Here is an 18,753-nt window from a genome sequence, read left to right on the forward strand (position 1 = left end):
TGACTTCATGAGAGAATCTATAAACCGTAACACAGATGAGAATAAAGATGAAGCGATATGAGATTTTAACACAATCTGAGTATGAACAACACACAGTCATCAACTAGATTATTGTATATTTATAGAGGATGATGATGATGAACTCCAGCAGCTTTTTCATCTCTCAGTTTTTCCTCACAACATTCAGTTTGACTCACAATCATAATTTGTTTATTTTAAATGTTACCTGAAAACTTTTCTGTCATTACTTTATGATATTCTGCTGATCAGATGTGACTGAAACTTTTGGGTAGGAAACTTTCTTTTTTGGGGGGAGGGGCTCTCTGTCACGTTGTTGTGGTTGCTATAGGAGCTGCTTTGGTTACTTTTAGTGAGCTGTTATGTGGTTTCTAGGCTGTTGTAAAATGGTTGCTATGGTATTGTGGGTGTGGTTTTCTCGTCTCTATGGTTCTTGTTTCTCTCTGAGATGTGTTTGTCTGTTTCGCTGTCAGAATTGTAAGTCAGATCACTTAGTAAAGTAACAGCTTATATCTCCTTAACAGGGACCAGGATCTCAGCTGTCAATCATCAAGCACAACTCTTTGTAATTAAAATGTATTTTAAATGTTCGTCAATGTTAAAATATTAGTTTATTGTCTTGCTGGAGCCTGAAGTCAAAAACATTAAAACATTAACAAAGTTTTATTAAAGAGCCCCTATTGTCCGATTCACCTTTTTACATTTCCTTTGGTGTGTAAGTGTGTATTATTACATGTTATTACACGTCTCTGGAATGCTTGATTCTGATTGGTCAGTTGAGACATTTGCAGGTTCGTTCTTTTCAAATAATAATCGCTCCAAAGTAATAACGCATAGCCGGTACTACTTGTACGAGTAATATCGCTCTGCGCCAATAAAGATCAATAAAGATTACTGTTTGGCGCCATCTTGTGACAAACACTGAACAACCAATATTAATAATGGAACATTTTGACATTAATTTTAACATGTACGGAAAAAACTAAACATTTAAACAGTGGATAGAAGAACGAACAACGACAAGACACATAGTACTTACTGAGACGGAACTTGATAAAATAGAGCATGACAGCTACGAAGCCAACACACAAAAAATACAGAATGGGCATTAAAACTTCTCAAAGACTGGCTAAAAGAGAAAAAATGGAGACAGACAAGTATGAAGCAGAGGATCTTAATAAGGTATTACGATCACTTTATGCATCTGTGCAAAGTTTCGCGGAAGGATAAAAATGTAAATTTAAAACAAATATGCCAATAAAATGTTTCAAATTCATATTCATGTCCAGCTTTTTTTCTTATGTGGCAAGTAGCCGTGTAATAAGTGGCTTCGCGTCAGTGTCCTGATCACACTGTCGGGGCTTATTTCCCGATAACTACCGGCTGCCTTTACATTATCCCTTACTTAATGATACAGTATGCAAAAGGTACGTACCCCAAAGTAAACGATGAGGTGAGTTATCGTCTCAAACATAAATCTCTTTTCTTTGACTATTGTTAGCCATACAAATGTTAAGTAAATGTGTAAAGTAAACCATAACTTAAGTATGATTAACATAAAATAGGACCTCCATTACAAAATGTGAGGCACTCACAAATTAGATTTTAAGCATAATACATTTGATATCACTGTAGATGCAATAAAACCATAAATGGCAGACACTACTACAGTGTAGTCTCAATGTTTAACTCTTTAACTCCTAAATGAAAAGAGACTTGGATGTAAACTAAAATATTTGGTTCAAGTGTCCCATAAGACGTAAAGAAATTGCAGTGGGTGCCTGCCATATATTGCACTCGGCTTTGTTTTTTTCTTCCGTGACTGTAAAATAACTCCAAACAGTGGACATGATAAGGACGGACAGATCTGTTGCTTGTGCTTTAGCTTCGGTTTCTACTCACCGCACTTTCTGGCATGTTGCTTATGTCGCGTTTTATGTCGTTACACCAAGTTAAGGTCCGTGTTGGTATCTGATTGGATTTTACTCCCCGGTTTCTACAATATTAGATCCTGCCATTTTCGCCAATATCGGACTAATATAGATACTGAATATCTCAATGTATAATCCAGTAAATGCTTATCAAACTCCTCAATAAGCTTGATCTCTGGTATCATTCATATTTGTAGAAGAAATGATGGATGCTGAGAAGTTGTTCAAATGCTAGATATTTATTTTTTATTTAACCTTTATTTAAAGGTGCAGTGTGTAAATTTTAGCAGCATCTAGTGGTGAGGTTGCGAATTGCAACCAATGGCTCAGTCCACTGCTCACCCCTCGCTTTTAAAACACATAGAGAAGCTACTGTAGCCGCCACCGGAAAAACATGTCATCGTCGGAGACAACTTAGTAAAAAAGTTTGTCTGTTAAGGGCTTCTGTAGAAACATAGCGTCACCAAATGGCAACTTCCACGTAAGGGGACCCTCTGTGTATGTAGATAAAAACGTCTCATTCTAAGGTAATAAAAACATAACGGTTCATTATAAAAAGGTCTTTATAAACCCCATGATAATATAGTTTTGTATATTATTTTGCATTTCTGTCAAGAGATCCTTCTAAAAATTACACCTTTAACCAGGAAAAAATCCCATTGAGATTCAGAATCTCTTTAAGGCAGTCCTGGCCAAGATAGCAGTAGGCCTACAAAAGTTTCATATTTAAAATATACAGCAAAAACAGACAACATAAAACAGAGAGAAAGAAAAAAAAAGTTGTCAAATTAGCATAATCTTCACATAATCACCAGCATCACTTAGTAGCAGCACATGTGCATAGTACTCAAGTAATCCTTTATCCTAATTTTAAACTGCATCAATGTTGGTGGATAGTCTAATTAAAGATGTTTCTGCAGTTTATACCAGGATGATGGAGCAAAAAAATGTAAAGGCACTTTCACCGAAAACAGTTTGCGTTTGTGGAATGTCATACATGATTTGTCCATTTATTCTAAGATTACATTTCCCGGTAGTGACTTTATGAATCAGGAGAGAGCATACATAAGAAGTCAGTCTACACAGTATGGCCTTATAAAAAAAATATACCAATGCTCCAACCTGCGATTATGCAAAGAAGGGCAACCAACACTCTCATACAAGTTACAGTGATGAGTACAAAAGCTGAAATTAGTTACAAATCTTAGTGTTCACAGCACCCATCAGTATTAGAGGTCTAATGGAGATAAAGTTCATTGTGGTTGTAGTTTCAGTTCTGTGGTTTATACTAATGTGTGAAAAACAACAGTTGTTTATCAGCTTCAACTAGATTTAGTCCATGAATTTACAAATTAAGTCACCACTACAACCATTATTATGTGTAGTTAGTGACAAATAAATGTTGGTTTACACCATCCGATGCTGTAAGATTTATTGTCGAACATTCATGTATGCTACATCGCAGTTCACCTACTGTACTCATTTTGTTATGTGAAAGTATACTTCATATTTTTATATGCTCAGCAAAACAGTACGCAAATACTAACTTAAAACTAGGCATATGACAATAAATGCTGATATACACTAATTATACCTGGCCTATAGCTATTCTGAATTGCACAGTTGATATTATGCACAGCTATTTCATGTACTACGGCTTTTGATCAATAAGTCCTTATTAATCTGAAATCAATGTTAGTTTGAATCGTTTATAACCTGCATTTGAAAAAGCAACACTCAACAAACATAATCATTGTACATAAATATAAAAAAATACCTGAAAAGGTTTGAAGAACAGCAATATAAATATATGGTTAAGCCATATCTGGAGCTGCGTGTCATAGCTGGGTGTGTATGGTTTTTCGTCTGCAGCGCATATTGAGTTTCTGCACGAGAGCGCGCCCTCTGGCTTTTGAATGTAGCAGCATTTCATCATAATTCATTAAAGGGGCTGTTAATTTGTCGATTTTATTGTTTTATACTGTTATCTGATGTCTACTTATGATGGTCGCGTGATTTTACATTAAAAAAAATAAAAAACAATAAGTTATACACTATTTTGTAACATGGATTAGTGGCTCTCTGGAGAAATGGTTCGTTTGAAGGGGTGGGCCGCATTGAAGACCTGGACGTAAATGCCCACTGCTATGATTGGACAGCTTCATTCACCGTCATTACATGTGGGGACATGTTTCAAAAACATTTATGTGTAAAAATAGCAGCCGAACACATATATGTTTGAGCCACAAAAGATTCTGGGTGCTAAAGATGATACACATAAATGACAATACGTATAGTAAAGTAGAAACAAAACTTTAAACACTACGTGACTAAATTACCGTATACAATGCAGTAAGCGCGCATCAGAATCTAAACTGCGGCTGATAAATCCTTATCAATAACTTCGTATATTTCTATTGTGCTTGTGAGGTTGATCTTAGATACACGTAACGTTACATACCACAATTATATGATAAAAAAAGCTTTGTTGAGTGTTGGACTGTTCAAACGCAACTTGCCTAAAATAACTGTATAAAACACAGTAAGCGGTAGGGGTGGAACAGTACATGTATTCGTTTCGAACCGAATCGGTACGGGGGTCACGGTTCGGTGCATGAATTTAAACGGAGAATACACGGTATGAAAATAAAAAAAACCTTGCGTGCAAAATAATTAATGTAATGCGGAACTACTGTTAGATACGCGGGTTCTTTATGGACAGCTTTATGGAAAGCTGTTGCCCCGCTTTAGCTCTGAAGCTCTGATTGGCGCCGATGCAGTCGAGCTCCACCTATGTATGCGCTCTATCAGAGCCCGTCTACATTCTGGCACTCTGCAGTTTTTTGTAAGGTCGACGCCGGGCCAGTCAGTTAGTGAGCAGCAATAGCGAGGATGGCAAGTGGTGTTCCACAAGAGTTAGACGCTCCGCCGGCCTCTTTAAGATCACAAGTTTGGCAAAACTTCAGTTTTCCAGTCAGTTACAATAGTACAGGCGAGAGAGTGATGGAAAAGATGAGGACTGTGCGTCGGCGTTGTTCAGCAGTTGTTAGGTATGTGAATGGAAATACATCTAATCAGGGCTCTCAAGTCTCACACATTCACCTTGACACACACGCATTTCAGTCAGTTCACACGACTTTGTATTTCTCACGCTGAGAAGTAGGAGATAAATCGTCCTGCTAATATACAATTAATGGACGAGGCGCAGTTCTGTCGAGTTCAGCTGCTTTTTTAAAGTGTGCTCAACTTTACGCAGCGCCATCAGCGTCAGAGTACCGCGAGAAATCTTGCGGAGGAGGCTGATTTCAAATCGCTCTCGCGTTCAGAGCATCAGAATCTAAATTGTGGCTGGTAAGTCCTTCCTTATCACTAACTTTGTATATTTCTATCGTTATATTACAGTCGTATTGTTAAGTGTTGTACCTTTATTTATCGTTTAATGTTTTTAGTAAATTAAAACAGTCAAACATACGTGTTAAGACACGGATGTTACAACAGACATATCCAGCGATCTCTTCTAACAAAGCAATAGTGAAACCATTTCACTGAAACACAGTAACTTAAATAAAGGTAAATGTACTTACTGTGTATACGTTACTGCTGTGTCATTTATGGCAGATTCAATATTAGTGGTGCTTTTAATCACAGTCTCCCTGCAAATCCAGCATCGACTTGCTTCTTTACAAATGAATCCGCAGTACACAAAGTAATCAAACACTCCCCACGCCAGCTGGAACATCTTCAAAAACAAACTTTATCCACGCATTCCTAATGTTATGTTCCGAGCCTCCGAATTAAAGTATTCAGCTTCTGTGTTGTTCCCACGCGGTTCTTCCACAACCCAAGACTCAGTTTCCATGGTAGATCATAACAGATCACCGCGTCAAAATAAAAGTCTCTCAGAAAAATGTATTTAAAAGTCATTTTGGTTACATTTGGCAATCTTTAAAGACATGTTTACTGATTGTTGAGACACACGTGTGTCACGCTAAGCTGTGGGCGGGGCTACAACAGTGGTCATTGTATTTGAATTCGGGGAGGTGCTTCAATTCTACTTTGACGTCATATTTCTCCGAATTCCACACTTGGGTGTAATACTTGCTTGGTGCCAAAAACTGTTATATTTCAGTAGCACGGAAGTTTTCAGTTCTGAAACTTGCAGGATGTTCATTTAACTATGATGATTTTTGATATTTGATTCACCGCTCCTTTAAGAACCATAGCAAGCATCATCGACCGATATATCTGTGCACCCGTACTTGCAAAATAACATACCAACATATAACAGAAGTTATTGTCTAAAGTTTAACACACATCAACAGTCAAACACATCAAAATACAACTCAGCTACATTTCAGCTTTTCTTTATATATAATTTTTTATTTATGTAATATTTACTATAATAACTATTTAATTGTGATATAAATCTTTCGGTAAAACATCACTAAACTTCTCCCTCTCACAATGAGTTGTGGGTAATATCAGCCGTAAGATTGTTTGTTTATAGATCTACACCTCAACTTTCACCCGACCATCCAGGTACTGTATATACTCATTGGTGAACTTTGGAAGTCTTGATCCATGTACAAACACCTGACTGACTTTCCCATTGTAAAGATACTGGTATGTCTCTGTGCTTTTATATTTGTGCATTGAAGACCCGTTACCCCTGAGCAACAACACAAAATGATTCAATATTTTCATATGACATATCAAGACACTTCTTCATTTCATCCTCACTCTGGTTCATACATGGTAGGTGTTATTTACCATATTTTAAATATATTCCATAGCTGTTTTTATCCTGTTTTATATCTGCTCCCACAACACAGTCTCACGGGAAGTCGTGTTATAGTAACGAAAAATTTTGATTAATTTATTCGTGTTTGATGACACGAATTTCCGCTGTTTTTCGTGTCTCTGGAGACGAATGTCTTTCTGGTCCTTCCCAGCACGAATTTCTATCAATGGCTGTTCGTGTCTGTGGCACGATTTTCTTTATCTTTTATATTTGGTTTTCTCATTGTTGTTTCCTATTTTTAAATCATTGTCGCCTGGGGTTAGGGTCAGATCCGGGGTTTGCGTTAGGATGTTATTTTTTTGCATTGGTTTCTACATGTTTTTCGTCCACTTTTAAAACTATTCTCGCCTGGAGTTGGGGTTAGAGCTGGGGTTTGGGTTAGGAGGTCGCAGAAAGTGATTCTAACCCAAACCCCAAGCGACAATGGTCAAAAAATAGAAAACAACGATGAGAAAACAAAATACAAAAATGACACGATAAAGAAAGTCGTGCCACAGACACGAACAGCCATTGATAGAAATTCGTGCTGGGAAGGACGAAAAAGACATTCGTCTCCAGAGACACGAAAAACGTGTCATCAAACACAAAAAAAAAATCAATCTTTTCGTTACTATAACACGACTTGCCGTGAGACTGGGTTGGCACCCACCACACTGTTTTCTAGTGGCTGGCTATTGAAACGGACGTCTCGCACAAAGAAGGGAAATACATCACATCACTTACTTCCGCATTCAGAAATAAGGTGAATAGAGGAAGTCTTGAGTGTTTATCACAGTGTGAAGTGTCTTAAGTGTCAGTCATCAGTAGATCAGTATGGAGTTGATTTCTCTTCCTCTAGTTCTCTGTGAGTATTATCTTCTCTCTATGGATTTAACTACACATCAATTACTGTCACATTGTCTGCATGATCAAGAGATTTACTGCTCCTGTATTTTTACTAAATCTTTTCATGCTACTCTCAAGCTTTATCTCATGATATATGAGTGAATAATGTTTGTGTGAGCTTGTGTGCAGATAGTGTTGTGTGTTTGTTACACAGAAATGTGCTGTGTTGTAGATGAATAAGGGGCATCAGTGTGTTTGTTCAGTTTTGTTTTGCACAGCTATCACTGCTTTGGCCATAAGTAGATATACAGTAGCAGTTATTGTGTATACTGTATTTGGGATGTGAAGTTCAGACTGTTGGTTTAAAGTCAGTGTGCTGTTCTCAGAACAGTTGAACAGAGACTTTTATATTTGTGGTGTGATAGGCAAATCTGTAAACAGCAGTATGAGATTATGTGTAACATTCAAGAGTAACAACAGCATTAAAAAGATGATTCTGTAGCTGAGATAAGGATCATTTTACTGTAGTTAGTAAATAAGTTTGTGGAAACTGTAAACATGTCAACTTGGTTAACAGACCTTTATAGAAAGTGTTTTTAAACCAGGGGTTCTCAAACTTTGTTCTCATGGGGCTCATGAATGGTGTATTTTAGCCGCTATGAGACTCCTCAGGTCGCAGCAGCAGTAGAATTCATCCAGTGAAGAGTTACCACTGAAATCATTTTAGAGACATTATTTTAAAGGGGACATACAATGAAAATCGGACTTTTTCCATGTTTAACTGTTATAGTTGGGTCCCCAGTGCTTTTATCAACATAGAAATTGTGAATAAGATCAACCCAGTAACTTAGTTTTGGTAAACCATTCTCCAGAAGCATGTGAAAAAATAGGTAATTAAAATATGGATGCCCTGGTGATGTCAGAAGGGAATAATACCACCCCATAATCTGCACTATCCAACCATGGCACTGCCATTAAGTGCAGAGATCAGCTCACTTGCACAATGAGCAATGTCATTGAACACAACCCAAAAACGACACATTTTTGCACACACTTACAAAGAAACAATTTTAACTTGCTATAATACGTTATCTATATGATATTTTGAGCTTAAACTTCACATATGTACTCTGGGGACACCACAGATTTATTTGACATCTTAAAAAGTCTTGTGAAATGTCCCCCTTAAGTTCGAAAAACTACGTGTTGAAGAAGGGCCAGTATTAAAGACTATGTATTAACAGTGACATTCATTTATTTGTTACTCTAAACATTTGACACATTTAAGCTTTGGATAACACATACTTCACACATACATATTATTATAGAGCCACTAATGCACATCTGCAGCTGTAAGAAAACAGGTAGTGGCATTAAAATGTGTGAAATATCCTGTTAAAATTCAGATTCAGCACAATGAGCTGTTAAACACCACACATCAACTAAAGAGGAAGAAATGAGTTATAAGAGATGTTTTTGTTTCTTTTGCAAAAGAATAACATTCTTGTCTTACTTGTTTTATTAAATGTGTCCTGTTGTAAACCTGTTTATTCTGTCACCATTAGGCCTACATCTTCCAAAAATGTTTCCCAATACTACAGCATATCAATGAAGTTTAAAGGTTTGTTATCATTAGTTTACTATTGTAACTGGCTGCACAGAGCATATTTTATTTAAACATAAGAAATAAATTATTTGTAATATTTGCAATAATTAAATCATCAAGCATCCAGATAAATTAATACACAGTCTAAATAAAATTATCTAAAAAGAGAACAGTATTTACAAAATGGCATTAAGTCTGTGATATTAAATATATTTTAGGTTTTATGTTAAAACACAGTAAACTTTAGCATGAAACACAGCTGATGTATAAGATCTGTTAAGCTCAAGTGTGAGCGTCACTTCACACACACAGACAGAGGACGAAACGGAGCTTCGTGAAGAAGATGCAGCTTAAACAGTCGCTCCACATTAAGTGAAAATTACGTTGTTTTCAGTGCTTTATTCGCCAAATGTATTTTAATGGACTACAGTATGAGACACAGTAGCGCAACTCTCTCTCAAGTTTATACATCAAGAGTTCTGATCTTTGGAGGGCATAGGGATAATCATGTAGATTGGAGATGGACAGGACACATTCAACCGCCTGTGCGTACAGAAATTTGCTCAATTTAGTGCATTTTTGTTAAATTGTTTAAAATCACTTCAGTGTTAACATTTTCAAACTTTTGAAACACGTGCAAATGATCAACTTTCACCCCTATTTAAATTTGCGTATTAATCCGCGAATTGTATGCGAGCCGAACCGTGGGTCGTGACCTGTACGGATCAACTCACGGCTTAAGGGGTGGTGATGGCACAGTGGATAAGACACACGCCTTTGGTGTGAGAAACCCGGGTTCAAATCCATTATTACACACCATTGTGTCCCTGAGCAAGACACTTAACCCCTTGTTGCTCCAGAGGTGTGCGACCTCTGACATATATAGCAACTGTAAGTCGCTTTGGATAGCAAAATTGATAAATAAATAAAAAATACAATAAATAAAAACTGCGATCCGTTAAAACACTAATTAGCGTTAAAACAACAAACATCTTAAGATACTTGTTAGCCTACAATATTTACCTCTTATGATTGAGCATTAGAGACTTGGGCTTGAATAGGATACTTGCTGGTGGCAAGTGAACTTCACCAAGTCATATTGCACAGAAATCTTGTCAAAGAGCAGAAAAATAACGGTATTAACCGTTTACCATTATTTTCAATAAACGATTCTGTTTCGGAACATATATTTTTTGAAAGTTTCTGGTTTCGTTTCTGTTCCTTGCAAAACATCAAAAGTTTCTGGTTTTCGGTTTTGTTCCGTGAACCGGTTCAAAACCTTGTTTAAAACACTAAACAATCGACATTTTAAGGCTTCAGGGCGGAACGCAGGCATGTTGTTCCCCCCGTGCTAAAAACTCTTTCTGATGGGGAACTTGTGGTAGTGATACAGAGGTATTTCTTTTCCTTATTTTAAAACCAAAATTCTTGCATTATCACTCTCACCACACTCATACACATCTGTTTGTTTTCTTTCTACTTTCTCTATCAGCTTCATTTCTCTTACAGTTAAACACTGACTATAATCTAAATGACTTCTTAAATTTGCACTCTATATTTTTATTCTCTTTACAAAACTTTTGGAAATGACAGTTATATTGTTAAACATGAGATAGATGAAACTAACTAGATCTGTTGAGGTGCTTTCTGAGTGTTTCACTGACTGAAAGTTCACACCTTTGCAAGAAGCCTGTAAGTTGTGTCAAAACCATTTATGCTGAGGGCCAGATCAGACAATTTCCACTCATGAGAGCCAAACTTTGCCTTGCTGACATAACAAATACAAACTAAAAGACAACTGTGCCAAATACTGCTTATAAGTAAAAAAAAAACTGCATTTAACTAATTAAGTCCTCTTAAAATGAACATGAACACAGTTATGCCTTATAAAAAATTGCCAATGGCAATAAAACTATTAACTTTTCCTTGCATATAAACATTTTGAACACTAATGAGTACAGTCAGTTAGCTAAAGAAAAACTGTAGTGCAGTGCTGGGAATGGAAGCGGTACAAGATCAATTTAAAATCTTGTATCACTGAGCGGACCAAATACAAATGCACAGCGGACATAGATTGGCCCACGGCCCTTGTATTTGACACACGTGCTCAAAGGTATTCTGGTGTCCATATACACAGAAGCTCAGGTTCCTCTTTCTATGTGTAGTAATACAGTGAGGTTTTTAACTCACTGTATAATCTAGTAAGCAAGTAAATGCTTACTGAGAATAAAATTCCTTATCAGGCTTGATCTCTGGTATTAATTATGTATGTACAAATGATCCAGGATGAGCAGTTTTTCAAATGCTACATACAGTAGTTACCGTATTATTGTCTTCTCAAGCATCGCTGAGGTCTGTGTTCACAGGTACATATAGCAGCACACATCAGTATTTGAGGTCTGATGGAGATAAAGTTCAGTGTGGTTTTAGTTTCAGTTCTGTGGTATTACCAATGTGTGAGAAACAGCAGTTGGTCATCAGCTTCAAAGTTCATTAATTTACAAATAAAGTCACCACTACCACCATTATTATGTGCAGTTAGTGACAAAAAAATGTTGTTTTACTCCATCCAATGCTGTAAGAAAAAGTCACAGCCAAACATTTGATATACTGCGTTAGCTTATGTGACGCTTCATTTGTAGATTTTATTTTGAACATTCATAATTCTAATTTCACCTATTTACAATGCCTTAAAAGTATATGTACTCATTTTGTTTTGTAATACTATAGATTTACTTTATTAAATGCTCAGCAAACTGTATGCAACATACTAATGCGCAACAGAAGTGTTATTGTCTAAACGCACATTAACACACACACATCAAAATACAACTCAGCTACGTTTCAGCTTTTCTTTATACATTATTTCATTATGTAACATTTTCTAATTTTTTTACTGACAATTTTCAGTGAAACATCACAAAACTCCTCCCTCTCACATTGAATTGATTTGAATGTATTGAATTGCTCCTGCCGCACTTGCTGCAAGTGTGGACCGTGGTGTGTACTATGGCGGGAGAAGTGATAGGCTGCTTGTGGCGATCCCTCTCTTCTCCTCCGCCTGCTTGATGCCGGTTATGACATTTGCACTCCAGCTAGAGCGGTCAAAAGTTGCTGTTTCGAGATCTGTTCGATGGGCCATCGTCCATCCTGCATACGAGTCCAAGCCAGTGCAGGCGCCTCTGGGAGAGGGTGGCGAACATGCTTAACATTCCTGCCAGAGCCAAAACATCTGCGTTGGAGATGCGATCCTGCCAGGTGATGCCGAGGAGTCGTCTGAGGTTGCCCATGTGCAGTCCCGGCGCCATGGGCGGGCTTTAGGGGGCCGGGCCCGCCCTGTGAGTCACTAGTGCCCGCCCTGGACGAACCTGCGGTCTCCATTCACCTGTTCACCAGCTCCATGTTTTTATCAATAGGCCACTGTTATTAATTAAAAGTTATTGTTTTGTACATATATAACTCATGAATAAAAATAAAAATGTGTTTGGTCTGATTTAAAAATATATATATTTTAAACGAATTTGATTGGTTTGTCAGTAGTGAGCACGGAAATGTTTGGTTGTTTGCTAAGCGCGCCACCGCTTAATGTTAAGACACGATGGAGTGCTGCCTGCAGTGAGACTGACACGTTATGGTTCTGCTGTTATCTTTCACTATTTTCGCTGCTGGAACAACAAAAACAGTCAACATTGCGTCTAAAATGTAAGTGGCTTAATATTAATTACTTGTTTAGTGAACTGTCATTAAATCTGTCACATTTTCAACCGTGATGTGATGCTGCTTAACTGTATCATGTTATTAAAAAATCCACATTTTTACCGCAGTACATTTAACCCACTTTGTTAACACACTTTGTGTTTGCTGTGCTTATTTGTTTAACTTTGCGGTTTTACATTATGCACTTTCGGTCGCCATTGATTAAAGGATGCAGAATCATTATCGTGTTTTGGTACTTGTTATTGGCGTTTCTAATCAGACTAGGCTACTTGTTCGGTCGAGCAAGTAAAATTCTCTTTCACTTGGCCTTTTAAAAAATCCACTTGTCTCTGATATTAACCGGACAAGCGTTGATGTCGAGCCCTGCGACGTGTTTTATTTGCGTTTAGATTGCTTCAGTAAGCTAGGTCCAATCTTTACGACTTCTCCGTTGTATTGCGTTAATGGAGAGGTATGTTAGTTTTTCCTCGCTTTTTTGTCCACTTAATTCATACTTAATGATATTATGCATTGCAGTGACGTTGCTCTCATTTGTGCCCCCCCTGAAAAATGAAATGCCCGTCCGTGAATTTGTGTCTGGCGCCGGGTCTGCCCATGTGGAAGGTGTTCAGTCTTTGCTCTTGGTGCGTGTGTAGGGTCCAAGCCTCACTGCTGTACAGAAGGGTGCTCAGCACGCACACTTGGTACGCCTTCATCTTTATCATCAATTTTCTCCAGATTATCCAGGTAGGGAAGAATGGGGGCCAGGGGTAACAAAGCAATTTTAAATTCCTTAAACATTATTTTTTTCTTATAACGCGTTGTACCACAGCAAAAATATATCTCTGTCTAAAACATTAGCTTTTAATATTACATTTTTCTGAACAAAATGGTAGCCTACTTTCACCCCTGCTCTCCCCCAGTGTTGGGGAAAGTTACTTTTAAAAGTAATGCATTACAATATTGAGTTACTCCCCAAAAAGTAACTAATTGCGTTACTTAGTTACTTTTCTTGGAAAGTAATCTTACGTTACTTTTAAGTTACTTTTGCGTTACTTTTTCTTACTTAGCTGAGGCTTTATCTCTTTCAGGTCTTGTAGGTGTTTTTTTATGATCGCAAAAATGTCAAGCTCTGGCCTGCCATCTCCGTTTCTGACTCAAACGGTTCCCTCTCAGGCGCACAGAGTGCGTAATTCTATGTTAATGTGTTCAGTTTAATTCAGTACATTATTTTATTTTTTAATTTAATTAATTAAACTGAAAAGTAACATGCATTACTTTTTTAAAAAAGTAACTTAAATATTAAGGTGTACATTTATAAAGTAATGCGTTACTTTACTCGTTACTTCAGAAAAGTAATATTATTACGTAATGCGTGTTACTTGTAATGTGTTACCCCCAACACTGCTCTCCCCTACATTAAAGATTATTTATTGGTGAACTTACTGTCATAGCAAAATACTATGATTTGTGACACAATAATTGTAGTTTTGAATACTATTAGGACACAAATTCTGATGTGGGGGAGGTACGTGGTGTTATAGAGGAAGTCTTGAGGTTTTAACAAAGAGTGTTTAATGTTTGTCAAAGTGATAGTCATCAGTAGATCAGTATGGAGTTGATTTCTCTTCCTCTAGTTCTCTGTGAGTATTATCTTCTCTCTATGAATTTAACTACACATCAATACTGTCACATTGTCTACAGGATCAAGAAATTTACTGCTCCTGTATTTTTACTAAATGTCTTTATCTCATGATATATGAGTGCATGATGTTTGTGTGAGACAGCTTGTGTAATGATAGTGTTGTTAGTTAGGGCCGGAGTGGGAGTTTCTTGCCTTAGACCAGCCCATAACGTTTCTAGAACGTTGCAGGGTGGTTATTTAAAAATGAAACATATACATATACATATACGAAGAACATATAATTATTTTAGGCTTTTTGTGACAATGTTTGTAAATTGAAATGTTTTATAATGACCAGATGGCTTTTACCAGATCAACTTGGTAAAACTGCTCTGTGCATGTTCACTTCTTCTGCTATGTAAGTGCACTTAAACTTGGATGGGAGGACAAATTCTAAGTATGTGTTTTGGTACATTTACAGTTTTTTTTACAATCCCTAAGACACATTTCTCAATACTTAGGTCACTTTTGCTAAACTCTTCACACAGTTCTCCTATCCAACTTTCAGCTTGGCAAAGCAGTTCGTTTTACATTCAAAATGCACTACAACTACCAAAACACTTTATTCAGGTTTCAAATCAACTCATTCTTCCAGAACACTAGCAAAGGTTGACTGCCGACAAACACATTTGGTAACCCACAAAACAATGACCTAAAAAACACTAACAACATATAGCATTATACAATGTTTTCTTGTGTAAGAAGGACACATCTCTGTTTATAATTCACTGCAATGTTACAGAAATGAATCAGACATGATGCAGAATTCTTCAATATTTTATGTTGTTTATTTATTTTTATGTTTTTGCACCGCATAATTACAAAATACAAAAAAATTAAACACACCATCCACTGATACAGATACAATAATAATGCTAATCTACTCATTCTTCTCCATTTGGCCAATTGTTTTCATAGCATTTAATTTTAAGATTTAAATATTTAATTCAAATATTACTGTAGAAATGTACCAACGTGCTGTCTTATTTAGTTTTGTATTATGTTATTGTTTTGAACATAAGTTTAACAGTTTTGAAAACAGTATGTAAGCATGTGCAAATTGGCCTGTACGTACAAAGAGTTTTGGCAGTTGTTGTGTCTGAGTAAGAAAATAATTCATGAAATTTGACAGATGTAGTTATTGAATGTATATAAAGAGTTTTGGCAGATGCTGTGTCTGAGTGAGAAAATAATTCCTGAAATTTGAAAGATGTAGTTATTGAATGCATTTTGTGCCAAAGCAATGATAATTGATCCTCAGTTTAGCCCACATAGACTTATAGATTTCTGTTGTGCTCACTGTGTGAAGAGTTTAGCAAAAGTGACCTTAATATTTAGAAATGTGTCCTAGCGTCTGTAAAAATCTGTATATGGTGCGTCAGGTTTGTTGCTTTTCATTTACTTTGAATGGTTGATGTCATACATTGTCAAACTGAATTGCGGATCCATCAGCGCCACGTCACTGGCCGCAGAAGTTAAACATTTCTCAACTTTTCAAGCAACAACAAAGGCATCAGCCAACCAGATTGCCTTATGCAAATAACCTAGTGTAGAGCCAGCCAATTGCATTTATGCAAGACTGTAGAACAGAGGAGCATGTAGTGGCCACTGTGACTAGCTGTTGCCACTATGATGAAAGCAACAGACCCACGATTCAAACCCGCCCTCTGCCAAGCGTTTATTGCTGACACCTCTTGTGAATGTACCGTAACACATACAGTAGCCTACTCAGAATTTGTCCTCCATCCAAGATTAAGTGCACACACATAGAAGCAGAATTGAACTCGCAGTGCATGTTGTAACTGGCTGCACAGAGTATATTTTATTTAAACATATTATAATAAAATATTTTTTTTTAATATTTGCAATAATTAAATGTAAACGTGTTAAATTGCAGTAGGTGAGTATTTAGTAATCCTTGTTTGGGGGGGTGTACATTAAAATCACTGCACAATCCTCAGAGGCATCTCTATAATTTTATTGCTCAAATAATCCTGTTTTCCTTACTTTATCGTTATCCTGACCTTCCGCTGTAGGCTTGTTAAGTCATGATGTAAGGAATTCTGTTTTCAGATCCAAGCCCCCACTCATTGCAGTAGAGAATAACAGCTGTTTATGAGCACTGTTTATTCATATCACACATTTTTATAAACTTACAGTGTTCACAGCAGTCTCCATACTCACAGAATCCCTGCAAGCAAAATATTAATACTTGGTAAAAACACATGTCCATAAGTCCATGTCTGGTCATCTCGGATTTTGTTATGGAGATAAAGATTAGGATTGTTTGTGTTTTTTGGAGTTTTGCATTATAATATGAGTGTGTGTTATTGTGATTGTTTTGTTATTTCCCTATGGCATTTGAAATCAGTTGAACCCGGAAGCAATGCATGATGTCAGATTTAACAAGTCGATAAGCATAAATATGTGGGCGGGGATTAAGAGACATTGTAAGTTGGCATTGATCTTATGCCGAGGCAGTTTTTAGCAGCACTATAATGTTTTAAATGAAGGGGTGTTCCTGTTTCTCAATGTCAAGGATACTTCCTTGGCAGGACTGGTCTTTCCAAGTCACTTCCTTCAGAGGCTATGTGGGTGATTTGAGAGCGCGAAGAGCGCAAAGGATACACATATGCATGCTTTCCTGTATATGGGATATTTTTCGAACGAAGGACTCAGTCCTTGGTTGCAATTCCGCGGATCATCGATATTGGAACAGTCCTTCGACGGATGTCGATGACATGGATCCTCAAAAGCCAGCACTTCGAGGATGCTTTCCTTGACATTGAGAAATAGCCAGGGTTTAAGTTTAGTCCCAGACTATAATGCATTTTTGAGCTGTCTTAAGTGAAAACAGTGTACACTGACATCTTTTAAAAAATATAATATTAGTGCCATTGTTTTGTGTTAGTATTGTTTTTTTTTTGTAAGGTATCTTTGTACAAACTACTTAAATGTCCTAATAAGGCCTAGTCCTGGCTTAATCTAAACTCGGCCCGGGAAATTGCCTTTGAGTGTTTAGCTTGGTTATAATTAAAGTTTTTCAACTATTGAGAAACTGTTGAGGTCTAAAACCTATAGTACAGTGACCTCTTATATGTCAAAAGATTGAAAGAAAGTATGTAGCTTTGAAATAGAAACAGTGTGTTTAGTTTGTTTAGCCTTCTGATCAACACTGATAATATTTGTACTTACAGAAACAAGATGATCCATACATTTATTTTTTATTACATATCAGCTTTTTTGGAAACTGTAATAAGTTTTTCTCTTTGTTCTTTACAGTGCTGATTTTAAACATTCACTTTGGACAAGCTGAAGGTGAGGATTCACTCATTATTGATTCACTTATTTTATCACATATTCACATATTCTGAAACAAACCTGCTGAGCAAAAGTCATTGAGGCAATGACTTCAGGGACAGGCAGCTCTGTGAAATGCATTCGGACAGCTTTCATAGGCAGTGTAATGAAATTCTGTTGAAATATAAAAACAGAGCGCCTTTGTTTTGTTTTCTCAGTAAGCCTTTTTTTTAAAAAACATCCATTATGGTGAGCCTTGTGTTCTACAAAGGTGGGATGGTTTAACCCTTTAACTGCCAGCTCAACCAAACGGTTGAGCACATTTTGAGTCCCTATATTTTATTGAGAGGAGTACCTAACTTAATTTAAGCTGATTGAGCCATCTCTACTATTTTTTTAAGATATGTTATGCCAAAAAAATCCACTAGATATCAATGTGTCAATCAACAGCACTTGTCACAACACATCTTGTTATGTGGATGTCAAAAAGAAAAAAATCACTCCTGCTATGTGAACTGTTCTTGTTGAATTTTTTCAAGGAAACCATATTTTTTGACATATTACACTGTAAGAGCCCTAACTTTACAAAATTATGTTATTTGGTGCCCTGAAAAAACTTGTTTGTATGTTTTGAATAATTTTTCAAAAACATGCTCAACCAAACGGTTGATTTGTCACTTTATGGTAAAAGTAGAAAAGCTAAAGTAATGTTTTCAGATCATCCATTTCTGCAGTCAGAATGTACTATTTGCTATGAAATATAAATTTCTGATCATTCACAGCTATGAATATGACACAGCTATTGTTATTTCTTAAGAAATGATCTCAATATATTCAATAAGTATGTATTTTTGCCACTTCTGTATATTTTTTTGAAATAACTATAATGAAT

Source organism: Misgurnus anguillicaudatus, chromosome 19 (genome assembly GCF_027580225.2).
Source record: "Misgurnus anguillicaudatus chromosome 19, ASM2758022v2, whole genome shotgun sequence".
NCBI lineage: Eukaryota > Metazoa > Chordata > Actinopteri > Cypriniformes > Cobitidae > Misgurnus > Misgurnus anguillicaudatus.